This window comes from Ochotona curzoniae, unplaced genomic scaffold (genome assembly GCF_017591425.1).
Source record: "Ochotona curzoniae isolate NIBS_2020 unplaced genomic scaffold, NIBS_Ocur_1.0 contig_3498, whole genome shotgun sequence".
NCBI lineage: Eukaryota > Metazoa > Chordata > Mammalia > Lagomorpha > Ochotonidae > Ochotona > Ochotona curzoniae.
In genome coordinates, this window is record NW_024465885.1 from 22,520,938 (window position 1) to 22,535,063 (window position 14,126).

Consider the following 14,126-nt stretch of genomic DNA (forward strand, 5'->3'; position numbering starts at 1 on the left):
AGTGAATAATGAATTGCATGCCATTATAACAGACAACGAAAATGAACCCTTATAGAGCTAGGAGAATTTTAAGGTAACATGTATTATCTCTACAGAATTAAATATTGCATCGATAAATCTCCATTCCAATCTCTACATCCATCATATTTATGCTATAATTTTAACTTTTGATGCCTTTCCATTCGTTTTGGAATAATGTTTCTCCTGACACCTGAATTTTCTTCCTGTTACTCTAGTGAAGGTGTATACTCTATCATATTGCTGTTACCAAGTTTTTTTCAATGTAAATAATTCATATGTAAACTGTGTTGCTCTGTTAATGTTATCTATCCTCATATATAGTCACAGATAATTAGCTCAAATTAGCAAAAATTCATTTAAGATGGGGTTATATATACTCAAAATATTTTATTAAAATAAACAATATTGTAGCACTAGATTAAATTCTCTTATAATGAAGCATATTCAATAAATAGTTATACAATTAATGATGAACAATATAAATGGTGAATTTATAATTTTCTTACATGGATATAAATTTTACTGCCATTTTGATCTTCATATTTCATAATGTTTCATATTCCAAGAGTGATATATGTCTTAATCTTTTTCTACATTTAATTTTTGTATCATATTTCTTGCTTTTTTAATTATCCTGAGCAAATCTTTATTCACTAATTTAATTTTAATTTACACTGTACAATCGGTTCCATACTAATTCTAACTTGAATTTCAGATTCTCCCATGCCTTTTAAAGGTGTAAACCAATGAGGATAATTTATATGTGGCTGCATTGAAAAAACAAATTAAGTTAACTTAAACATGAAGCAATCAAGATGGTTTAAAAACAAAATGGTTACCAGAATGTATAATAACTAAACATTATATACATGATGCGCAGAAACTGTATCTCACGGGTCAGAAGCAGGGAGCTGGAAGGGAAGTGGATCAGCCAGGACACAAAAAGAGGCAGTGTGGAATCCTGATGTGAGAACTTCAGCCAGTAGGCTACCACATCGGGCCTTATCTTAATATTGAATTCCTAGGAGCAGTTTGTGGTGTACTGAGCTTCGTTGCCACCTGTGACATGGAGTTCCTGTGTGTGTGCCATCTCATGACCTGAATGCTTCACTTCAGATCTGCATCCTGTTAACAAGCTTAAGAAAGCATCAAAAGATGGTCTGAATACTTGGGTCCCTTTCCTGCCTCTGTGAAACCCAGTAGAAACTCTGTTTCCTGGCTTTGGCCTGTCTACCCACTGGGTTTTTTTGAGAGCTAAAGGGATTGGCCTAAATGATAGTACTGTAGGTGAGTGTTAGGTCCACAAAGGTGCGACCCTTAAGTAAGACTTTCAAGACTTTCAGCCTTGACAATTTAATATTCTTTTTTTTCTACCAATGTCTATTCAAAAAATGCCATGATACACTGAAGCAGCAGAATGTTAATCTTGTAACTGTTACTGAAAGTCCATACTACTGTAATGGTGGAAAATGTTGAGAGAGAAAAATGGGGAGGGAAGATGAGAACAGGGAGGAGTAATTCCTGCACCTAAAAAATGAAACAAAACACAACAACAACAAAAAACCCCGAGTCTTGGAAAATAATAACAACAATAAAAACTAGCATAAAAAAGAAATAAGGTGACTAATTTTTAAAAGTATAATGTCATTCATTTTGATGAAACAAGATATTTTATAAAATCATATTCACATTTTATTATGTTTTATGTAAAATAGATTGCATGTTCTCATTGGCCTCATGCTGAAAATAAGAATTAGTAACAGCATACCAACAAAATTTTGAAGTACTTGTCAGTGAGGCTGATTTCCCATTAATAGTAACAAAACATGCCAAAAGTCTACTGAATCTTGCAAAATGCATCTGTATCGTGCACGCCTATGTATTGCAGATCACAAACTCATTCCCCTTTGCCGATTCATAATAACATACATAGGCTGTAGAGCATTAACATCATTCTTTTTGAAATGTCTACAATCATTGGAAAACACAGAAAATCAATAATCTATAAAAGACTATAAAAGACTATAATCACTATATGATTTCATGAAAAATTTAAAAAGCTGTGCAACTAAATTATTAGTCAATTTGTTTTAGAATTGTTTCACAATGGACTTTAAATTATTAGAATTAAGGATTTAACAGAAAACTGATTTTTGAGATTTGATGAACTGTTTCTCTTAAAATCAATTTGAAATATATTCTCCAGAAAACAAATACATTCAGTATTGCCTTTACCTACCAGAGATTGCTTATATTCTTTCATGTATCAAATCACATTGTCTATATTTAAATTTTCATATATCTATTTATTATTAATAGGAATTTAGCAAAGTCATTGATGTTTATCTAATTTTATTAATTTATGAGAACAAAGATACGTGTCTCATAAGGTAATGATGTCTATTGAATCAGACGATCCTTGCCATTTCTTAGCACAGGGTTGGTCCATTTTGGCATTCATGTAGCGTTAGCTGTTTTTCCTACTGATAATGAATGGTAATACTTGTTTCTTTTTTTCCCTTAAAGGAATAGTTCTTGGAACAATAGGCATTCAAATAAAACAGTTCAGGGGTAACCCAAAGGGAATTCTGTCATCACCCACCACTGCAGAACTCCCTGGGGTCTGAGCTGCTGCCAGGCTTAAAGCAGGAATGCTGCATTGCTTCCCTCCCACAGCCCACCTTACAGAGTGTTGTATTGAAAAGCCATGCAGTATGCCTCTCTTCTGCTTCTACCAGCATCATAATCAGATGGACGGAAACACACAGGGCAAAGATCTCCTGCAGACCACAACTAAGGGGGATATTGAGCAGTGGCCCCAGAGTTACGTTTATGCACTCTAAGTGTGACAGAGAGGGGTTATTTATTTTTGATGCTAGGGAAGACAGTAAAATCCATTAAAAATACGTCACCACTCTGGAAAATCTTAGTTGTGACTCTACTATATCCTGCCACATCCAGACGATAGTAACTCATTCATCCATTCTTCTCAATATTGTCAAAATTAAACCTGGGGACTTAGGTCAGATCCTGCCTTCATTCCACACTTCTTGACTCTTCTTTCCAGCGTATATTGCCCTATTTAACATGTAGGCATCCTGTAGGACTGCATCATGGTTGATTTCCTGCCCTCTATTCCGAGTGTACAGAGTAGGGTGTGCTAATAATTAGATAGGGTCATCTACCAGTTACAATGAGAAAAGATGGAGTCTCTTTCAAGATGTATAAAATACATGCTTCTGCTATAAGTTTGTTTTAGCAAGACTAATGTGCCTTCCCACCAGCCTGAGTTTTGGATTATGTTGACAATGGAAACAATTGATTTTTTCTAATTACACCGTTCAGATGACTTTTTTCTTTCTTTCTTTTTTTTTTTTTTTCTTTTGTATCATTAGCAAGCTAGGCAGGATTATGGCTCTATCTTTTTAATGGGCTTTGGCAATTATTAGTTTTTGTTCTGCTCACTTGAATTATGCTTAAAAGCTACCATTTCCAGCATTTTCACCTGTATTTCTTTCTCCCAGTCCCCTCCCCGATTGCAGCAGATTTCTTATTAAAAAAAAAAAAAACTTGTTTTGCTCAAAACATTTGTCCACATGAATTTTTTGTGTGTGACACGAGTCAAATTGCCTTAGCTTTCTGTGTTAATGTGTGTGTGTGTGGTTCCCTGCTGCAGAAGGACCAGGAGTGAGAGGATAAGCTAGAGGACTTTTTGTACTGTCCAAGCAGGACCTGAGGAAGGTATCACTCAGTTCTAGGACATAACATTCAGTGTCCTAAGCACCAGCATCTCACAGGTTTGTCAGACAAGGAGCCAGCCACCCATGTCTCTTTCAGCATCAGAAACAAGACCCAAAGTGTCATATTCTCCAGGGAAACTGAAAACAGTGAAGTCACTGTGAAACAAAGATGCACAAAGTCACAATTCTATCCCTTTTAACTACAGGGGACTACTTTTTTTTTTTTTTTTTTTAACTTACAAAAACCCACCTGACACTAAGACAAAAGAGATGACTCAGCAACCTGAGCTCACCTTCAACCAACAAGGCAAATGATACTCTGTATTCTAGGAATATGCATTATATTATAAAATTCTCATATGTATGAAATAATATTCATATTTATCATTGTGTACAAAAGTCAGCTTGAGATGCATTAAATCTAAATTTAAGATATAAGGCCCCGCACCTTAGTGTAGCAGTGCATAACTCTACCTGCAGTGCCATCATCTCTATGGGCATGTTCAAGTCCCAGCAGCTCCACTTCTGCTCCAACTCCCTGCTGATGCATCTGGGGAAGCAGGGAATGTGGTATAAGTCATTGGGCCTTAGGATCCAAGTGGGAAATCAAAAAAGCTCAAGGCTCCTGGATTCAGTCTGCTCCAGCACAAGCCATTTCAGCTCTTTGGGAAGTGAACCATCATGTGGAACATATCTGTCTCTGTTCTCTCTTTGTCCTTCTAGCTTTCAAATTCAGCAAGAATAATTGAATCCTACAAGGAAAAAGAAACTACCTAATGATATGAAGTTGCTTGAGAGATTAAAGAAACATCCTAAGATTCTGGGATAAGGAATGACTTCAAATTTAAGACTCAGAAAGCACAGGGAATATAGCAAAGCTGAGGAAATACGAGCATTATATCAAGTACAGAATCTTTTATATATCAAATGAAACAATCAGAGAAGACATGCAACAACACTTAAACAAACAAACAAAAAATAAGAAACAAGCTACATGTCAAAGGAATAACGTCTGAATGCATCAGCAATTTTAAATAGCTCAATAAAAAATAAAGAAGAAAATCAATCCAGTTGAGGAATGAACAAAGAATTTCAACACAGCATTCTCAAAAATATGTACAAATCCCCAACTCATGTATGAAATAATACTCAACATCGCTAGTCATCAAAATGAGATATTACATCTCCCATGTCCAAATCACTGAGACCCAAACCACAGAGAGTCACAAATGTTGGTAAGAATGTGGAGAAAGAGAAGCAGTTTTACAATGTTAGTCAAAATGAAAATTAGCCAGCCACTATGGAAAATAGCCTGAAGATTTAAAAAAAAAAACTGGACGTAGTTTTATTGTACAGAGTATATACTCAAATGATTTAAACAGGTTTTATCAAAAGTATGAATAAGTCGGAAAAGGTAATGTTAATTTTAGATTAGTTACAAAAATGTTTTCTGAATTTTTGTTTATGTTTTATCTTTGAAAACTTGCTTTTTTGGCCTTGTTTTAGATCAAGGAGAATGCTACACAATTTCTCACCTAGATAAATTATTTTATACTTTGATAGTTTTACTGCATCACATTGCTTGGAGTAAGACAGTATTTCCCATTTGGGAATAAAGTTACACAATTCCTGCCATTCCTACTTTAAGGGTAGGTCTGCTGGGTTATATAAACCTTTTGTAACCTTCACACTTCAGAACAGGTTATAGCCTGAAGAGCATAGTCAAGGCACGATTATATGACCATACTTAAGAAATTAACATGTACCACAGAAAGAACACTTCAGCTGTACAGAAACTGGACCCAGTGAAAACTGTAGATCCTAGAAATGCTTTCTGACAATGGTACTGGGACAGTCAGTGAAAATGAGAAAATGAGGAGAAAAATTCCTTTTTCTCTTCTATTTCCATAAACTCAAGGAACTCCTTGTCACAAATGCCCCAGAGATTTACCTAAATGGATCTTCAGCATATGACTCAGAGAGCTGTAATTCATTTCATAACAAATATTGTCATTTTTGTATGTTTAATTTCAAATTCTAGTATGTGAATTTTTTTTCGATGAATAATACAAAAAACATCAGAATTAAACACCCTTTCATCAAATTCTTTCTTTTAATTTTGTCAGCCTTGTTTTTTCAGATTACCTAATTATTTCAGATAATGTTTGGGCTGAACGTGATGGCGTGTGCAATAATTAAAGACAAAACTTATTGAAATCTAACTACTGATTGTTAGTAAATGTCAAAGACTTGTTCTTTTTAATTGTAGACTGTGCTACTGATGACAGCTTCTTTTCTTCATAAATAAAAATTTGATGAGAAAGAGAAATATATTGGCAATAGTACTATGCATTGTCTTTTGGCAACTTGTGTTTTCATTACCTCTTATAAAGACACTTTGTCTTTACTTAGGTTATGCAATAACTTTTGTAAACCTTACATAAAATTTCATGTTGGATGTGAGATCAACATTCTGAGAACAGTTCATCTCCATGGAATTTAATGTCACTCTCATTTATAATAGTTCAACGCATATAGCATCTTTGAGTTCTAGTGGGAAACCTCTGGGCCCATTTCTCCTTGATTCACATGATGGGAAGGTTCTGAAAACCATATGAAGTTACAGTTACAAGGGCTCAAATTCTACACACGATGTTCTACTCTACCTCCCAAAGTCCTGTTTTTGTGCTGCCATCACATTGACAGTTTCCATTTCAGTATGTGAATTTTCATATGATATTCCATTTCAGACCAGTTGCTCAATTTAAATAAAAGCTGAATCTCAGGCCAGGCAGGATGGCATAGTGAAAAAAGTCCTCACCTTGAACTCGCCAGGATCCCGTATGGTCACCAGTTCTAATCCCAGCAGCCCATTTCCTATTCAGCTCCCTGCTTGTGGCCTGGGAAAGCAGTCAAAAATGACTCAAAGTCTTGGGACCCTGCACCCATGTGAAACCTGGAGGAGGATCTGGGCCCCTGGCTTCAGATTGGCTCAACTCCAGCCGTTGCGGACGCTTGGGGACTGAACCATCAAACAGAAGATCTTCCTCTCTGCCTCTCCTCCTCTCTGTATATCCGCCTTTCCAATAAAAATAAATAAATCTTTTAAAAAAAGAAAGCTGAATCTCAGAGCAATCATTAAAATTCCATGATGAATAAAAATAACATTAGAGTATTAAATATTTTAAAATACAAATTCTGGTACAACCTGTGAGTGCTAAGAATATTATGCAAAATGAAATAAGCAAGAAATTAAAGGACAAATACTCTATGGTTTCACCAAAATATGTGAAAAGTCAAAATAATAAAGACATGAAGTAAGTTGGTAGTTGATAGGAGGCAGGAGTATGGGGAAGTAAGGAGATATTCAATGAGTAAGAAATTTCCAGTAATAAAGATTGGTCTCACATCAAGAAACCAACTTCCAACTTCCAACTTTCATTTCTGTGTAATGTATCTTTTTAATAAGTCACCTGTCTAGGCGGTTCGTTGTGTTAGCCCATAGGAAAACACATGATTATAACAGTTTTGCATTAACAGTTTTTACTATTGATTTACTTTTTGAAACATTCTTTTCAATAACAATTCTATGTGTTCCCTTTCCCATGAATAATGCATAAGAACTGCAATTTCTCCATATCTTCACCAACACTTGTTATATGTTGATTATTTGTTAATGTTTTATAATAAGCATGCTAATGAATGTGAAGTAACATCTCATTTGCTGAGGTTTTGATGTTCACTTTCCTAATGAATAGTGATACTGAACACTAATTAATATGGTTATTTGTCATCTGTTTATCAATTTTGGAGACATTTATAATCAAGTCCTATCCCCCTTTTAATGTGCCTTGTGTCTTTTCTCAAGTGGCTTCTGAAAGATAATTCCTTTTAGATTACGTCTTTCCCAATTATGTACACTCTTAAGATGCAGTTTCACATTTTTATTCTCCAGATCAATTTTTTTCTACAATCTTCTTTCTTTATTATTTTGTACTGGTCTTCAGGGGGAAAGTATATGCTTCCTAGTTTCGTGTGTATGTTTTTTGCTTGAACACAGAATCCTGTTTTTGCTTTGTTATTTGCTAGCTTTCCTTTAACATGTTCCTATACTCCACAGGAATCAGTTATTATCCATACGGTAAAGCTTTCCAGATCCATTTTCTATGGCCTATAATGAAAGAATATAACATTATAAATAAGCTATTTTACATATTTACACTTGAGTTCAAAATTTAGTTTTATGAAACTAGCATCGTAATTCATAACAAGTTAGAGTGCTGTCTGTTACATTTGCATTCCATAGAGGCACAGATTTAAAGTCCTGGTTGTTCTACTTCTAATACAGCTCCAGGGTAATGTACTTAGCAAAGTGATGCAGGATGGCCCAAGTGTTCAGGAATCTACATTCATGAGAGATGCCGGATGTTTCATTCTGTTCCAAAGGCAAATGTTGAAGGCAGTTTGGAAATAGAAGCAACCCAGCAATTGCAACCACCAGCTGATCCGGGTGATGGACTGTGTCGGGCCCTTTGCTTGCTAGAACATACAAGAATCTGGTCCTAGTACACCTCAGACAAAATTTCTTTGGGGTTCCCCCCATTTGAACTGCCGAACTCAGAACCCTATCTAGGAAAAGACAAAGGACAGAGCAAGTCAATCAACCACCTCAGCTATATGTTGGAACTGAAAAACTAGGCAAACAAAGAATCTATGATGGACTATGTCAATCAGTGGATTCTTCAACGACCTCATCGTGCTTGGAGTGGTGAGATCGACAGGAATTCAGAACTGTTGAACTATGAAAACCACTGGAGCAAGACCCTCAGAGCATGCCCCACATCAGGGACCTCGGATGGATGGGAGACTGGGTGTGGCTTCTCCCTTAATATCCCCCTTTACCTCAGATACATGAAGGAAACAATATGGAAATAATAGTTTTACCAATTTTTCTGTAGCCCTTGAACCTTTTCACCCTAATTAATTATGTAGTTTGTCAAAAATATAATAATAAAAAAACTCTCTCTTCTCCCTCATGCATCTTTAAAATAATTAAATATTTTTAATTAAAAATACAAATCTTAACTTTGCTAATTATTGTCTCCATAAACTCAACCACTTCTTCATTCTCTAAATCTCTAGCTCATATCAGCTACTATGATAGTACTAATTTCATAGAGGTATGATGAGAATTAGACATTCATACAAGTGAAAATGAGCTTCATCTTTTCAAACCCATACAAACATCGCGTTCTTACACTAGCAGTACAGCTGTCAGTAGAGATATCTTTATCCTATATTAAAGTACCTGGGTTTAATATTGCTTCACTTCTAATTTTAGCTCCCTGCAAATGCATAACCAGAGAATCAGCAAATGTGCGCTCTTACTACCAATGTGTAAATCATTGCTTTTTTGTTAAATCTAAAAAGAAATTTGAAGCATTTTACTTTTAAGACTCCACATTTAGATGAACACGTTTTCCATGTAGAAGCAAATTACATTTCAAATAATCATTAAAATGAATCAGAGGTATTTGGATATTTACAAGTATTTGGATGTATGAAAGTACTTGATTTACTAAGATGAGAGATTTCACGTGTTTCATATACACAGATTTTAGGAGTGAAGTGATACTTAACTCCCACTCCACCCTCCTGTCCATCGATAATTTAACTGTCCCTCTTCTTCTCTTTGTTTTTTTTTTTTTTTCATTTTTTAAAATGACACACCTTACTAACATACCAAACAATGTTAACTATCAGAAAAAAAAAAAACTTAAAACAATTGTATTATTCTTCAGCTAATTCTGAGTCCTACAATTCATCCCTTGTGTAGGCATTTTAATAGTAAAATGTTACATTCAAATAATGAGAATTCTTGGCTTGCACTTGGCAATTCTTCAAAACTTGAGTGAGAATAGATTATATATCTTTATTACTATTACATTAAGCTACTCTAACTGCACACGCACAATAGTTAAGACTGGCTTGCAATAGAGGTAGAACAGCTGGTTGCCTGGGGCAGCAAACTATTTGAGGAGCAAAGTGTTTTGCGGCTGTTTATTATGTGAATGATTACTTGTTAGAAGGAGGAGACATTTTTCATATTGCCTATGGCAGTAAAAACCCTCAAGTTGACATTAGTCTTGTTCCTTTAGTGAAAGACGGAAGACATACAACACAAAAAATGAACATCTCAATTTGACGTTAGCTGGTAGTGCGCATGTTAACTTTGGGTCATCTTATATGTGATAAATGATCCTTGAGTATTCTCATTTTTTAAAATCCAATCAAGTAACCTGATTTAGTTCATACTATTACATGAAGATTATTGTAAAATATAATTTCCATTATGTTTTTATAACTTACATATTGTAACAAATGATTCATGGTGATATCATCTGAAAATTTGCTCTCACATCCTGTCAAACCTATATAACAATGTGAACTTAAAATAATTCAACCAAAGTTTCAAACAGGTAAAGTTTGAACCTGATTTTTGTTCATTTCCTATGAAAACAATAATTGTTGTGTATTAAAACCCCATGAATAGCAGACAGTTTGGCTACATGTATTGACAATGTGCTGACTCAGGAATGAAAAATAATCAGCATCAATTCCCTTATAAGAAAGAAAACAACACAGTGAATGATTATTTTGATTATTAATTCAAAGCTACAAATAAAATGATTCCAGAAGAAACATTCTTTGAGATAGGAGATATCATCCAACAGCACGGTGATCAAATTAAATAGATAACCATAGGAAGGATTGATAAATGTGAAATGGGTGAGTGTGGAATTTAAAAAATTAATGCACTCACAAAACTGTAGGAATACAATCACACTGTTTAATTGTGCTAACGTATAAATCATTGTTTGCCACCAGTAAAAAAAAGTGCCAAATTGCAACAGATGTAACAGATATATAGAGAGAGTATTGAAAATATATACAGAAATATAGACCTAATAATTTTAATCATTACCATAGAGGCATGCCTTTATCAACCTAGTTTGAAGTACAGTTAATAAAAACAAGCTAAATTAAGTCCAAACTCCGGTTAAGGAAAATAGAGAGTGTTGACAAGAATTCAAATAAATAGGTAAACAAACGCCCATTGAAATCCACACAATGATAGATACTGGTCCAACTACAGATTCTGTTTCTGATGAGTACCATAATGGTGTTGAAGGACAATTCTGTCAGTAATGATGGGAGTGATTGCTGATGGATTTTATTGTGTTAGACTCAAGGACATCATTTTGAAACAAGACTTTCTACAGATCGAAATTCTCGACATGCAATCAAAGATATGGAAGCAGAGAAGACTGCAGGAAAACTGTCACTAAGAACAGTTGCTACAGAACAATCTATGGGATCAGGTCAAGGGTTTGTGAAATGTTTACACACGATGAAATGTCAGAGTTCCAGAAGTATTTATTGGAAGGTAGGAAACTTCATTCTACAGTTAAGAGTCATTTATACTTGTATTGAAACAAATCACAATTCTGAACTTGCTTTTTCATTAGCAGTAAAATTGTATAATAATAAAACACATTAAGTGTTAATCACTTAAATATTGGCTAGACATTTGACTGGAGCAAGGTATGGAATAATGTGTTCATTCAAATGAAATAATGCTAAAGTTTTAGATCATATATAGAAAATAAAAATTACTTATAAACACAAATTCCTGAAGCTTAGGAAATGTGTTACATGGTTCTATTAAAAATCACATTAAGACATCTGTAAAATGTGTATGTATGTGTGTGTGTGTGTGTGTGTGTGTGTTTGTGTGTGTTAGAACATCTGCATCCTAGGACTGAATTTATGGAGCTCCAGCTTAAGCCCCTGCTTGTGATCAACGACATCATTAACAAAGAACCAGTCAGACTCACAGCTGCTCAGACTGCAACCCAGCTTCCTGCTAATGCTCCTCAGAAAGCAGAAGACAACTTCATCCGTGCAGGAAACCCAGATGAAGGTTGATCTATCTGAGCCCCAGCCATTGTAACCATTCAGGGTGCGAAAGAAACAGATGATCACAACATCTGACTGTTCTCTTTTCAAAGAAATAAAAATAGGGCTTACAAAAGAATCCCTCGCTATTGCTGGCTATAATCCTGATACCCGATTTTAACTTATGCACATCCTGGAAGTCAGAGGCACCAGGTCAGGTGTTTGGATTTCTGCCTCCCAGGTGAGAGATCGGGGTTAAGGTCACAGCTACTAACTTCAGCTTTCTAAGGAACTGCAGAAATCTGTACAGGGAAATAACATATAGGAGCTCTCTGTCCCTATTAACCTCACATTATTCTGTCTTTTTAGCTCATATAGATGTGCAAACAAATGATTTTAAGAAATAATGCATGCATAAAATCACATGCTTGATTTAGAGATTGCAACCAATATTAAATAAAATAATTGTTTTAAAAATATACCTTCAATGGATATATTTAAGTTCCTGATAATGAAATGGATCTAATCTTCAAATCAGAGGAAAAGCATGAATATAATACATACTTCTGGCCTTCATCCAGAAAAATCTTACTTTAGCATGTTCATTAAGGAGTCAGGAGTCAGCATTCAAAAAATCTAGTCTAAGTGGTTCCTGTAGTGAGTTTGTCAAAGCCAATGTTAAGTACTACTAAAGAACACATTTTCTGAGTAGTTTCCATATTGTCTTCCACGATGGTTTTACTAGTTTAAATTTCTACCAACATTGTATTACAGTAATTTATGTCCCTTACACCCTAGTCGGCAATTGTTATTATAAATCCATATGGCCCACCCAGCTCATTCCTAGGAATACATGTAAACAAAATGAAATCAGCATATGAAAATGCTGCTCCATGTTTACAGCAATTCAATTCACAATAACAAAGACTGCATCAACCCAGATGTCCACAGATGTCCAATGAATGATGACTGGATAAACAACATGGTACATACACATGATGGAATACTACTCAGTCATAAAAAATAATGGAATCCTGTCTAAACAACTGGATATCATTTTGCTTTGTGAAATAAACCAGAGGTAAGAGGAGTATGTAATATGTGTTATCTAGTTGGCTGCAGTACCCAAAACACCCACAAAAACTGTAGTGTAGTGAATAATCAAATATAAAAAATTCTCATGCTTTGATCCTTATCTCTATCACTGTGGAAAGGTCGTCTATCTTTCCTTGCAAGGTTCTTTGCTTAGACAAACATTGAGTTTGTGATTATAAAGCAAACTGAAATTGTTTGGTTGCAAGTAATTAAAATAATAGGAAAAACAGAAAGGAAGTAATGGTGATGCGGAGGGATGGGGAGGTCAAGGCAGAAGGACAAAAAGTGTGACTCTTTTTGGTATCATATATTAATATGCATGAAAATAATACAAAAATGTTAACTTTCTGAAGACAAGAAGATTTATGGATAATCCTTAATGTGTTGGGTAACAAGTCATTGCTTTGAGATTAAAGAAAATTAAATAAAAGATGACAACTGTCTCCAAAAATTAATAAGAAAAAATTATAAAGCATGTTGTTTGAACAATCCTTTCTTAGATTTCATAATGCCTCCTATTTTTTTCTAGTAGTAAATATCTACCAAAAAATACTTTTAGTAAACTTGAGTGAGTACTGTTCCCAAAATTGTATCAATCAACTGAACATGTCATTATATATTTAAAATATTATGAATTTAAAATATTTGAAACCTGGATTGGATTTTCCGAACAGCTTCTTTGGATCATCAATAAGAAAGAGAAATATATTCATATAAACTAATTAGATGAGTTATAAATTTGATGCATTTCTTCAAATTTCAGTGTGTAATTTTTACTGATCTTAATAAATTACCTATAACAATGATTCGTCCAAGTAGTAAACAAATGTACAGATGGGATTATAAGATATAGTATTTAAACATCCGTTTAAAAATAACTTGATGTTCTTGATATGACAAATACATATGATAATTGTAAACATCTTGTGAGTGTTTCAAATAAAATTTATTTATTATAACAATTTTCCTCACCATTCTGTGGTTTTTTGATGTTGCATTCTAAATAAAAGTGATACATTATTAAGATGTATATTTTATATTTTAATTATTTTTGATAGTTAAATCTCATTTTTTGAGTTGACATTGTTAGAAAAGGACAAAAATTTAATTTCCTTCAATGACGATAAACAACAAAAAAAATTCTACAAGTTTAACTTTTTCTATCATCATATGTTCCTATCATCATATGTTGAAGAATTTTTCTTAATGACAAGGATGCATATTTGAGCAAATCTTGACTATATAGTTTTCTCTAAACATTCTTCTCAGCGAAGTCTTGGTAGTGCATTGCTGTGCCCGACAGAGCCATTA